Raw genomic sequence first — 13236 nt, 5'->3', positions numbered from 1 at the left:
TAATCTATCTCTGAAATAGTAAAGAAAAAGAAATTCGTGTGGTTTTGCTGTTGGACCTCAGACTGCAAAAATTATGGCCACGGTGCATGATAAGTGCTTCAGTTAAGATGGAAAAGGCATTATATTTGTACAATAAGATATTTTGAGAGAGAGAGAGACCACATTCATGTAACTTTGATTACAGTGTATTGCTATAATTGTTCTATTTTATTATAATTTCTGTTAATCTCTTACTGAGCCTAAATTATGAATTAAACTTTATCACCAGCATGTATGTATAGGAAAAAAACATAGTATATAAAGGGTTTGGTACTACTGTGGTTTCAGGCATCAACTGAGGGGTCTTGGAATGTATCCCGTACAAATAAGAGGGGGACTCTTACAGAGTTTAATTGAAATAGAGTCGCAATTGAAATAGAGTCACGTTCATTTGTCTGCATATTGTCTGCAGCTGCTTTTGCACTGTAACTGCAGTGAGTGGTTGTGACAGAGACCATATAACATGCAAAACCTAACCTATTTGCTCTCTGACGCTTTAGAGGAAAGTTTGCTGTCCCCTGGTTTTAAAGGGTATTGTTGTATGTATTGATAAGTGCAATGAGTCAGGGTAAGTGGATGAAGAGTAATCATGAAAGGGAGGTGGCTCTTTTGAATAGAAAACGTCCGTGCAGAGATGGCATTTGAGTATAGAAGGACCTGAAAAAGTGAACAGGCCAGCCTGTGGGAGTCTAGGGAAGAGTTTCCTTGGTAGAGGCACTCCACTTGATGTGTCTGAAAAACAGCTGGAAATTCAGAGAGGGGAGTGATGTGGGAGATACATGCATCGTAGGGGATGTGGTCTTAGGAAAGAGACAGATCACAACAACTTTTTAGCCACAGTAAATTTGGATGTTGAATGATAAGAAGGCTTTGAATTATTTTGAGTTAGAGAAGTTACAAGAACTAATTTGTTTTAAAACAATCATTCTGGCTGTTTTGTTGCAAACTGACTCCAGAGAGACAACTAAGAAGGAAGTAGGGCAATTCCAAATTAAAACAAACCAACCAACCAATGATGGTATTTAGTCCACCATCAGGTTACAAAGATACTATTGTTAAACATCTGTCATCAAGAAAGGCCATACATTAGAACAGTGGTTTCAGCTTTGATGGCACCTTAAAATCTCAGCAGCTTTAAAAAAAATACCACTACTAGAATCCACAGAGTCTCATTTAATTAGATTAGAGTGAGATTTGAGTATCAGTCTTTTGCTTGTTTATTTAAAGCTCTCCAGATCTCTCTAATATGCAACCAGGATTGAGAACCACTGCTTTAGAGAAAAATACTGAAGACTAAAAAAAAAGTCAATTTTATATAATAGCTAAGAGCAGTTCAATATGCAACATAAATTGTCTGGGAGCTAGTGAACTCCTGAAGACTTTATTAGAATTTCAAAATTATTCAGTGCCCTGGACAGTTTTAAAATCAGACCGGGGATGCGTTTGTCTGAAGCAGACGTAACTGTTTAGGAGCTGTGTCAGTATCAAATGGCCTTTGGAGGTCCCAGGCAGCCTCCTGATTCTGTTATTTGAATCAGTTTGTACTACATTTATGACCTGATGGTGTGTGCTGGCAAGGAATGCCATAGTTTGGGAGTTTTAAACACCATCATCTGCACTCAGACCCTCCCTGAAAAGACAGAAAAGAGGCCTCGGCAGGTCTGCCTACACAGTGGTCTCAAGGAGCTAGTTACCAGAGAAATACAGCAATATTACTTGCTATACGTAAGCATGTGGACCTTCTAAGCCTCAGGCATAACCATTACATGAGGTCATGTGTGCTGATGTGATTTGTTGAAAGAAATAAACACAGAGTTAATCACCAGAAAGGAAACCTTATTACTTAATGTGAAAATGATTCACTTGGCTTAGATCATGTGTAAGATAGAATTCTGTGTTTTGACTATAAGAAAATAAAAGACATATTTCAATGTTCAAAAGATACTCAATTGACTATAATATCCACCATCATGTCTCAGAAATACAAGAAATCAATGTGGACCTAAAAGAAAGCCGGCAGCCTGTCTAATGGAAATCAGCCCACAGGCCTTATTAATACACTCTCTCACTGCCCCTGTTTTCTCTTCACCTTGATTAATGTTTTCATTCAAGGGAAAACAGTCTGTTTGCTAAAGCCTTCATTTCTCAGCTTGTCAACTTGAGAAACAGTAGGAATGGCACAGAAGACTAGAAGAGGGCAAAAAGAAGTGGGAGCTGTGTGAATTCTGAGGACAGGTAGTAGAAGCTCTGTGGGCCATCAGAGCTTTTGGAAAATCTCTGAGAGACGACTGAAAACTATTTAAATGTCTTAGGGCACACGCCTCCAGAAGACCAACTCAAAAACTATGTGACTATAAATTCAAATATATTCTCTCAAAGTTTGCCTTTTAATACATATTTTTAGAAATGCAAATTTTTGTAAAATATTTTCTACAAGAAACTCTCAGTCTTCTTTAACACAGAGCTGGGTCACGTAACCCTAGCTCCCCCCTGCCCAAAAAAGTACAAAGATAAAGGTAAATTTCCTTTTAAACTTCAAACCTAAAAGAGTCCATACCAAACACATTTTCACATTTCTGGTAGTATGTGCATTTTTTAATATTCTATGCATTTTGGCAAAGGGTCAAAAATAAATAGGCCATTCTAGCTTCAAGCATCTTTCACATGGCACTAGATCTTACAAGATAGAGCAATGAAGCAGATCCCTGGGAAAATAGAGTTTCCTCCTGAGCTAGTCTGTTTTCTGCATTTGTCCAGTTGCTGTGTGTTAAAAAGCTGCTTAAAAAATAAAAATGTTTTTCTGGTTACTCCTAAAGGAGCTTTTATATTTGTAACGCCCCAATTGTCCAGACAATTATATTTTTTTAGGAAAAAAAATCTCAGATTCCATTTTTATGGGAGAGTCTGGAAAAGTGAAAATAAGGAATATTGGAAAAGAGGCAGTCCTTTTGGTGTACCAACACAGTTTCTCATTTCAAGGATTGGTCTTGATAGCTAATTAAGTACTGGGCAATAAAATTTGATATGTTATTTTCAAGAAAAGCACAAAACCTGATGAACCAACACAGTAAGGCAAATTCATAAGTAGAAACAGTCTCTTTTTCCAATATGTATCTACAGAGCACAACATGTTTCCTATGTACGTCTGGACAATATGGGAAAAAAGTGATAGAATGGGAAATAAGATACCTGGAATCCGGTCCCTGCTTCCCATTAATCAGTTTAGTGAAGCTAATTGTTATCTCAGTAGCCCTAAATTTCCTTTCTCAAGTTGTTCTAAAGAGCTAATATTCTTCATCTATGTCTCATTTTCAGTAAACTTTACATTGGTGCCTATTTGATGGCTTATCAGGAAATATGTGTATTCATTTCTGAGGGCTGCATAACAGACTATCACAAACTAGATGGCTTAAAACAACAGAAATTTATTTTCTTACAGTTCTGGAAGCTAGAAGTCTAAAATCTAAGTAATCAGGAAGGTCACATTTCCTTGAAAGGCTCCCTTGTCTCTGACTAGCTTCTGGTGATTGTCAGTAGTCCTTGGCGTTCCTTGTCTGGAAGATGCATCAACCGAATCTCTCCCTTTGTCCTCACATAGTCTTCTCCCCTGTGTGTCTGTGTCCAAATAGCCCTCTTTTATTTTGTAAAAAGAACAATGGCTTAGAAGTCATTATTCTGTCTCAACTCAATTCCTAGCTAACTATGGGAGCTTCATCTGGAATAGCATCCTCATTTGTAAAATGACAGAATTAAGTTAGTCATCAAATCCATGATTCAATAAGAACATTCACTTTTATTTCTCCTTCCAATCAACACATCATAATTGGGGGAAACTTTGTCATTTTTTTATATTTGTTCCCAAAAGAGAGGTGGGTTTTTGTTTGTTGGTTGGTTGGTTTGTTTTGAGTCAACAGAGCATACTTCACAAAATTTATAGGACCAAAGTCCCCTGACATCATACATAATTAAAGAAAACAGCCTGCATGTAATCCCATAATCTCATTTCAGTCAGTCAGTTTTAAAGATAAAACAAAAATCAGTTACTTGTCATTTTGAGGGAAGAAAGGTGAAGATTGTGCAACTTATGATTGAGCTTATCACTGAGATATTTGACAATTAAAAAACAGACTCGGTTGTTAACTCTTCCCATTTGGGATGGACATTTATGATTGATTTATGTAAGTAGCTCTTAATCCCTTTTTTCTGACCTGCAATTACCTTCATAGAAGTTTCCTTTGTGGAAATATGATACTCCTCACCCCTAGAGTGTCTATTCCATAGATTTCTTTCACCACGTTCCTCAAGTCTTACTGGGCACCTGTGCCCCAGAACACCTTCACACACTTTCAGCAGTGAAACTTGCCTCTTTGTTAAAGAGAAAATAGAGTCCTGAGTGAGATCATTCCTTCAAGTTCCTGTCCTCTCCCCACAAATGTACATGCTTTCTCATGAATTCTTCCTTTCAAAGGCCTTCATGGAATAGGAATCCCTCTTCCCTCCCACAGCCAAAGCCTTCACCTTCTACCTCCTTAGTGGCTTGGCTCCATCAATTTTCCTGAATTTCTGTGCTATCAACAACTTTCTTCTCTACTGGCTCTTTGTCTTCAACTTGCAAATTAGATTTAGTCTCCGTGTTCTTTGAAAAAGAAAAGAGAAAAAAAAAGGTGGGGAGAGGGACGATGGGACAAGAAAAAGAAAGAAAGCTGCAGCGATGGTGCATAACTAGATAGCAGCTACTCTTGAACACGTTTTTCTTCTCAGCCCAGCTTCTTGCAAGGCCAGTCTCATATCATTGTCTTCATTTGTTCACTTCCTGTTTGTCCTTCATGTGGTTCTGTCTTACAGCTTCACTACTATACTGGAACATTTCTTACAATGTTGCTTGCCATCTCTCAATTGCCAAAATTTCAAAGCATTTGAATCATCTTCTTTCGTTTTCACTGAGGCAGTTCACACTCTGCATTGCCAATATATCTTTCATAGGTAAAAGAGATTTTCCAGCCCTGAATAGTGTAAAGCAAAGATCAACCTTAAAATCAATTTAGAGTATTGCCTTTCTTACTGAAAAAAATTGAACACTGCTCCAGTCATATTTAATAGAGTGTAAACCTGTTATGTGTATAGGAGTTATGAAACTATAGGATTAAAATGAGAATTCTAATGTTCCTATTAGCATGAGTGCATATAGGATATATTATATCATTTAGTGATTGGTGATATATTACTTTATAATTGTTCATGCTCATTTTTCTTAGATGTATATTTTGCTCTCAAACTAGATCACAATTCCCATGTACATTGTTTTTTAAGCTATCATCCACCAAAATTTGCTTATAGCCAGTGAAATGTAAAAAATATCTGTTAGGAAGCTGACTAGTCAGTCAGGTCTCATTTTCAACATAATGCATTATTGAGTTGATTACAACAATTTGTGTGAAAGTGAATTTATTTGGGCCAAATTTAGAAGCTTTTGATATTGTTAAATCTGCTTCATCATTTTAAAATGTCAACCTAAGGATACTTTCCAATAAATCGATAGTTTGTTATTTTTAATAAGAAAATTTGATAGGGAGACAGAAGACCACTGACTGAAATAGACAAATACAAGATCTGTGATAAAATATTAAATATGAATGTCTAATATCTGATCAAAAAATACTTCTTTCTTTGGATTCATTTTCTATACCAACTACTGTGGGAAGCCATTACCTTTTGTTTTCCCAGAATATTTTTATTACTGTATCTGCCTTACTTGGCTTGAGGAGACTGTGAATCACATGACCCCCTTCTCTCCACTCTGCACCCCCTCTTTCTCATCCACAACTCTCCAACCCAAGCCCCAGATATAGGTAAGTGTGTCACTCATTCTGGCCAGTCATAACTTATCCCCTTGGCCACAGTTATCCAGTTTTGTTTTGTTTTGTTTTGTTTTGTTTTGTTTTCTGAGAGCACTTTTTCTAAGAAAGATTGTCTTGAGATTATCTTGAGCTCAAGATAAAAATCTTAAGCCCCAGGCGGCCAGGATTGGCATCACATTGAGAAAACTTGCCTGGAAATGAAGCCATCACAGAGAAAACGGAGACAGAGTTGTGATAACTTTGGTTGATACCTAAATGCGTTTGTGCCTGAATCTACCTCCCAGACTTCTCAGTGATATCCCCAAAATACTTTCTTTTTTATTCAATTAGTTTGAGTAGTGTTTCTGTGGGAACACTACCCTCACTTGGCTGACATAGAAGAAGCAATTATGGATCTTCTAGCTTATCCTCTTTTTGTTGAGGCTTTTCTAGTCTGTCCTCATTTGTTTTCTATTCATTCTTTCTCTTTTTTTTGATTTATCAGTGTCTTCATGCAACTAGACTTGATGGCAATTAACTGCACATGCCAAGTTTTAATGCTTTTAAACATCAGGTTAGATTGTGACTTTTTCTGTCTCCGTAATGATGAATAATATAACAAATTGTTGGTAATTTAGTGGCAATAAAATACATGTCACAAAAAATCTAATGGTTTATAAAATTCTGTGTTTCATAACATTTAGTTCTAAGATTTAGAATTTATATAGAGAATTTATATATTAAGAAATGTAACATTGATTCTTCTCAGCCTTCCCATTATATAGGGTTTTTAAAATCAAGTTACCAAATTTCATAAGCCAAAATATTTTAGGTAATTTTCCCAATTTTTTATCCAATGGAGAATGGGCTTTTCCAAGTTGAAACTCTACTTTTTACCTTCAGAAGTTCAGTAGAGAAAAAAGTTAGTGAGCAGCACCTCAAAATACAACCTAAAAATCATTTTTTCAAAAGATTGACTTTAGGTGTCTCGGTGGTCTGTTGCCCTAAAGTGTGTCTCTCTAGTAAGTCTGTCAACAGCTTCCTGGACTCAAAAGTATGATTGTCACCTAGCCTCTATCACAGATTAGAGGTTGCCTGTCATGTCCACTGGTAAAGGGTACTTAAACAGCATTAGAAACATAGATTACATTTTTATTTCTCATGCCAGCATTTACTTTTAAATTTCTTTTTAGAATTTGATTTTTTTCACAGGCTTTGGTTTGTCAAAGACCACCTGCAGCACAATTACATCTAAATTTTCAGATAAACCTATTGGATCAGAATCTCAGTTGTGGGGGACAGGGGAATTTGCATGTCCAGTGAATTCTCCAGGAAACTTTTACACGTTCTCTAATTTGAGAACTATTGATCAAAGCTGTAATCTTGGCTTTACATTGGAATTTCTTAGAGAGTTTTATAAAATACTAGAGGTAAGTCCCACCCTCCAGAGATTCTTATATTCAGGAGTGTGGCCTGGATATCGGCTTTTTTAAAAAAAGTTTTTAAATATGACATGTATAACAAAAAATGAAAGCTATCAAAAACAAAATAGGGATTTAATCTTTGAATTGGATTTTTTGATCCCCAATAACTAATAAATGTATTTAGGCATTATTAAGTATCAGCATATTTTCCAAACAAGTATTTTGGCATTCTTCGAGTTATACTTAGCTGACAATAATTTTTTGTGCCTTTTTGAGCAAGTAGAACAATTTTCTAAAAATCTATAGGTTCTACCACCACAATAAGAGACACCAAAAAAGAAATACAAGAGTGCTTACAATAAATAAAAATATACATATTGAGTTACTACTTTATGCCCTGCACTATAATGAGCATGGAAAAAAGATATATGAAATAAACCTTTCCCTTTTTTCTTTAACTGCTTGGAAGCTCAAAACTAAACTTGCTGCATGATGACAGCAACTGTGTGTATCTCAGCTTTTGGTGTTTTACTTTTCCTTACACTGTATCAGTGGCTCTCAACCAGAGGTACACAGAAAATCACTTCTGAAAGTTTTTTTAAAGTACAGATGCCTGGACCTCATCCAAAATCTCTTAAATCATAACTTATGATAGTAATAGACATACTTACATTGTAGAAAACTGAATAGTTGATCTTTATGTGCACTATTGTTTAGAATCACTGCTCTACATCATTGTTTTTTAAATCTTCATGTTTACAAGAATCATCTAGGGGACCTAGTAAGCTCCAGGTCTCACCCACTATGATTCAGTTGACCTCAATAGGGACCAATGATCTGGCATCTCTAAAAAGCATCACAATGTTCCTGATGCAGGTGTTCATTGAGCCACACCTTAAAAGCCATCATGGGGTATGGATTTTATTTTATGATTTTATTTATTTCACATGATGGGTTTATCCATTTTACTATAAACCAATAAATAATCTGCTTATTAAATTCAGTCTTGAAAGTCATTAAAAAAAAACTTAGAGATCATTGAAGACAGCGGTTTTCTGGATTTCCGTGCAACTTTATGATTAGGCAGAGACTCTACAAAGAGTAGAGGGGTGGGTGAGAGGGAAGTCTCTGCCTTCCCCACCCCACCATGTTGCCCTGCAGCCCTACCAGGGTCTACTTTGATCTCTTCCATGTATCAGGTTGCTGTGTAATATATTCTCGGAAGAAATGTTTCTGTGTCTCCAAGGTATTTGAAAACCACAAATTAGTCCAATGTTTGTATTTCACAGATGAGATAACTAAGTCCTTAGAGAAGTTTTCTTTGCTGCCCACAAGCACAAAACTAGAAAGATGTGAGAGCCTAGAAAAGCAAAAAATAAGAAAACTAAATTTACAAAACACTAATAAAGAATGTTCCCTATTCTCAAAGAACCTCAAATATAACAGACAGGAATGCTGGACTAAGAAACACATAGCACTAGTGCAAGTTGCATTCTGTAGTGTATGCTTTAGGGTGATGAGGGGAGGCTTAATGAAGAAAGCACAACTTGAGGTCAGCTCTAATTTGAGTGAGGATTAGAAAGAAAGGGGAAACATGGAGGGACAGCCTGTGTGCTTGTTTGAAGGAGAAATTTAGCATGGCATGAAAGTAGGCTAAGGAAGAGACTAGACTAAATAGACCTAAAAGCTCTGGGTTGAGGAAAAGGAGAAAATGAGTTCAAATTGTTGGTTTGGGATTAACTTTATGGAGGACCTTTTGAAGAACAATATGAATAATTCCTTGCTAACTTATTTCTTAATTTCTTAAACTTCCCAATTCCTCTTCGACTCTACTCAGAAAACTTGTACTAAAAGATTGTCAAATAACAGAAGCAAATGACCAGGCAGAACATTCATTGGCTTTCAAGAATGGCATATACTGGGGAATACACAAAAAGGAGTGGCAGCAGTCATGCAGTTGCACCGCTAGCCACATTCAAGTACAATACATTGGAACAGACATCAAATTCTGAGAAAGTCAGAACTGGAACCAAATAGCCATATGCCTTTGGCCTCTAGCCCTGTTCTGCCATTCCAGTATTCCTTGATTGAGGAGCACCAACCCTTTCCCTGGAATCATAAAGGGGCTGGGGTCCATGAGTCCACGATGGCCCAGTGGCTTCCAAATCTTATCCACCACCTCAACTACCTTGCTACTCAAAGGGCTTTCTCAAGACCAACATAATCAGTATAATTAGTATTACCTTGGAGAATGCTAGAAATTCAGAATCTCAGGCACCAGGTCAGACCTACTAAATCAGAATCTGCATTTTAGAAAGATCTCCAGGTATATGCATGTCCATAAAGTTTGAAAAACCCACTTTATTAAAACTGATTTACTTCAGCATTATCTATAGCCAGTCTCCAGAGAGCTCTTTGGGGGGCATTTCAACTCAGAAGGCCACCCAGCAGGAGATCCATCTTGGACAACTTAATTCTTACCTCTCAGAGACCCAACAGATGGAGAGAGGGCAGGGTGCTCTACAATCTTCCATGAAGTTTCTTTTCTTCTGAACTCAAGTCACCCGGAGTAGTTGGGCCAGCATTCCTCAAACTAGTGTTCTGTGAAAAACAAACAAAATGAATAAAAGGATGCCATGTCAGATATGTTTAAGAAATGCTTGGTTAAATAAAGCTAAATAATTGTATTCTCTTGAGGGATTCTCAAAGCTTTCAGTATGCTAAGGCACATTATAATGCTTCAGTAAACAATTATAGGAAATAAACATCACAGAAAACAGAATTTCACAAATTTATTTGATTATTCATACATTTTCTCAAGTCACGGCTATTGACATCTCAAGTGAAAAATCCCTGCTAAAATCCTCAAATACCAGTTTGGGAAACATTAAGCTAGGCATATGGGTGTTTGAAAAACATTTACGTTTAAAGTAGATCACACGGCATCTCTTGCCAATAACATGTTTTTTTCTCCCAAGACTCCAGTGGAGCCAATGAATGCATTTCTAACTTCCATTCTTCTGTTCTCTTTTGCTTCCTTTTCTTCCTACACCAGCGCACACCCACGCAGAGACCTAGGAATGGCTGAGATTAAAAGACTAATAAGAAAAACTAAATTCCTTTCTTCCTGAGCCCTAAATGTCAACTGCAGCTCTTCCCTTGTTCCCAAATCCATCTGTACAGAGGATTTTGTCTCTTTGAGACCAAACTGGGAACTCTGCTACTAGATTTCTGGCCAGATGGTCAAGCAGTCACTACATCTAGGGCCACCATGTGCTCATTGTTTTACTAGGTACTAAGAGGGGTGCAAAAGTGTAATAAGACATCATTTCTGCATCCCAGAACTTTCATCTAATAAAAGATTGAGTTTGTTTCTCAAAAGGGCAGAAATTGTGAAAGGCCCAGGAGAAAAGAATACAATTTAAAGGAAGAAGATTTATTCTTGACCCTAAGGAGCTGACACTTTTTTCAAGAAAATAGACAAAAATGAAGGTTAGAGAACAAGGGGCCTATGAGTGCAAGGCGAAAGGATTGATTAACTCCGGGAGAAAAAGGAATAGGAAAGAAGTCAGAGAGGATGACCAATAAATTATGCCCTGGAGAATGAACAGGATATTTCCACATGGAGTAGGAAAAGAGATGGAGTCTGAGCTGAAGAGTAGCACAGATTTCAAGCTGACAGAGGTAGAAACAGATCACGAAAGATTGTCTAGAGAAAGACAAATACCATATGATATCACTTATATGTGGAATCTAAAAAAAAAAAAAAAAGATACAAATGAACTTAATTACAAAACAGAAATACGCTCACAGACATAGAATAGCAAACTTATGGTTACCAAAGGGGGAAGGAAGGGATAAATTAGGAGTTTGGGATTTGCAGACACTAACTACTATATATAAAATAGATAAACAAGGACCTATTGTATAGCACAGGGAACTATACTCAACATCTTGTAATAACCTATAATGGAAAAGAATCTGAAAAAGAATTATTATATATATATGTATATGTGTATACACACACACACACACACACACACACACACATAACTTTGCTGTACACCTGAAACACTGTAAATCAGCTATACTTCAGTTTGAAAAATAATAAATAAAAATAGAAAGATTTGTCTAATCTTCACGTATTAAAAAAAAATCCCATTCTGTACAATTAGAAACAACTGGTGTGAAATTATATCACACTCACTAGATTGGCAATACAGGTTCAAAGAAAGAAGAAATGAATGAAGAATAGAGTGATTCTTGGGAGCTGAGCTGAGCCTGCTGTCCTGGTGTGGGAAGCTGGAGGACAGAACAGAAGAATCCAGTGTCAGGGCAGTGCGAGAGCGTGGAATCAAAGCAAACAGCAGGAAGTCCCAAAATACAGATTAAAGTTGGGCCACATCTGCATTAGAAAAGGCCCTTAGAGGTGGCAAGTTGTAGGCTAAAACTGGACAAAATTAAGAAAAGCCCATGATAAAACAAGAAACTTTTCAGTAGGTTCTCATTGTAAGTAATCTTGAGATATGTTTTCCTTTCTTAAAAAATTGCCTACATATTGTAATAAATATCTTTTTTTTAATATCTCAGATATAATTCTTCTGACTCACTCACTACATTAGATTAAACCTTGTTCTTAGTCTCTGCTTCATTTTCTCACTCTGCTTCATTTCTTACAATATATAGGCAATTTTTTTAAAGAGAAGGAAAAAATATATATAGAATTAGGCAACAGCACAGTAAAGTCAGGAATCCCATATGAAGTGTGAAGTATGTAGGAAATGGGTGGAGAAACAGCTAATTTCTGTATCAAATTTGTCCTAACTAAACTTCTCCTTGGTCTCAGTTATCCTATCTGTTTAAAGATAAAGATACTCTAAATGCTCTCAAGTTCTTCAAGCTTTAAATTCTATGATCCTCAGAACAGAGATGGTGCAGAGTGAGAAAATAAAGCAAAGCAACTAAGAACAAGGTTTACTTGAATGTATAGAGTGAGTCAGAAGAATTATATCTGAGATATAAAAACAAGGTATTTATTATGATATAGAAGCAAGTATGCAGATAACTGAAAAATATTAGTTTGTATCTACCACTGCAATTGTTAATACTACTAATAAATGCCCTTCACGTCTGTATAGCCATATATAATTTAGAAAATAATATAAAATACTACTGAGGCTCGGAAAAGAAGGGAAAAGAAATATGCTGAGTGTTAACTGCTTGCCAGCTTTATGTTTACATACATAATGCCTGCAATTTCTTTATGGAGGAAAAATGACTTACTAACAATTGCTTGGAATACTAAGCATAGGCAGCTATTCAATTTGTATACAATCAGGTTGGTCCATTCAAAAAAGGGCGGGGGATAATTTTTAGGTGTTTTGGAAGGGGTAGGTGGTTTTTGCTTTACATGCATTGAACTACAATTAATTTGACCATGCCAATGGTCATATTTTTGCTACAACATAGTATGACTCTGATCCAGTACTTCAAAAAATTCCAGCAAAATGCAATTTCTCAGTCAGCAGTAGGGCTTTGTAATGTCCATGTCACCTTCTGCTGAAACAGAGCCCCTCTTCCTCCCAGGGATGGCATTAAATGAGAGATTGATTGGGATAGTAAGCCACCTTCTCACTATACATTAATCTAAAGATGTCAAGCGGACTGTTAGTGCCACTGGTACCACTCCCACCGCTGTCTATTTGTTTTCTGAGTTTTCCTCTTTGGCCGAATAAAAATACTCCATCCTGTGGAACTCTGAGAGCAGATGTGCCAGTCTCTTGACCCCCCACATGGCTCCATCAATATTGATTTGAAACAAACCCTCTAGGGCCGTCTGAGTTCCTGGCAGCGTTTCAATACTAACATGTGGTTAATTTTTCAGAGGATTTTTCTTTCCCTTCCTGTGCTCAAGAGGAGCCATGGAGTGTGTGGGA

At 36.7% G+C, this 13236-nt stretch overlaps 1 protein-coding gene across 5 annotated transcripts in view; it reads left to right on the top strand.

The window, feature by feature from the left end:
• The window catches only part of DLC1 (DLC1 Rho GTPase activating protein), a 344822-nt gene that overhangs the window by 65315 nt on the left and 266271 nt on the right, over nt 1-13236 (top strand). The window contains exon 1 of one of the 5 annotated variants that reach the window (XM_032468643.1): nt 6185-6189. The exons of the other annotated variants lie outside the window; for them this stretch is intronic. The gene's annotated coding sequence lies outside the window, so the exon portion shown is untranslated. Of the gene's footprint in view, nt 1-6184; nt 6190-13236 lie in introns of those variants that run through there. 5 annotated transcript variants of the gene reach the window in all.

Source organism: Camelus ferus, chromosome 26 (assembly GCF_009834535.1).
Source record: "Camelus ferus isolate YT-003-E chromosome 26, BCGSAC_Cfer_1.0, whole genome shotgun sequence".
In the NCBI taxonomy this organism is placed as follows: Eukaryota; Metazoa; Chordata; class Mammalia; order Artiodactyla; family Camelidae; genus Camelus; species Camelus ferus.
This window is presented reverse-complemented; position numbering and strand designations above follow the sequence as displayed.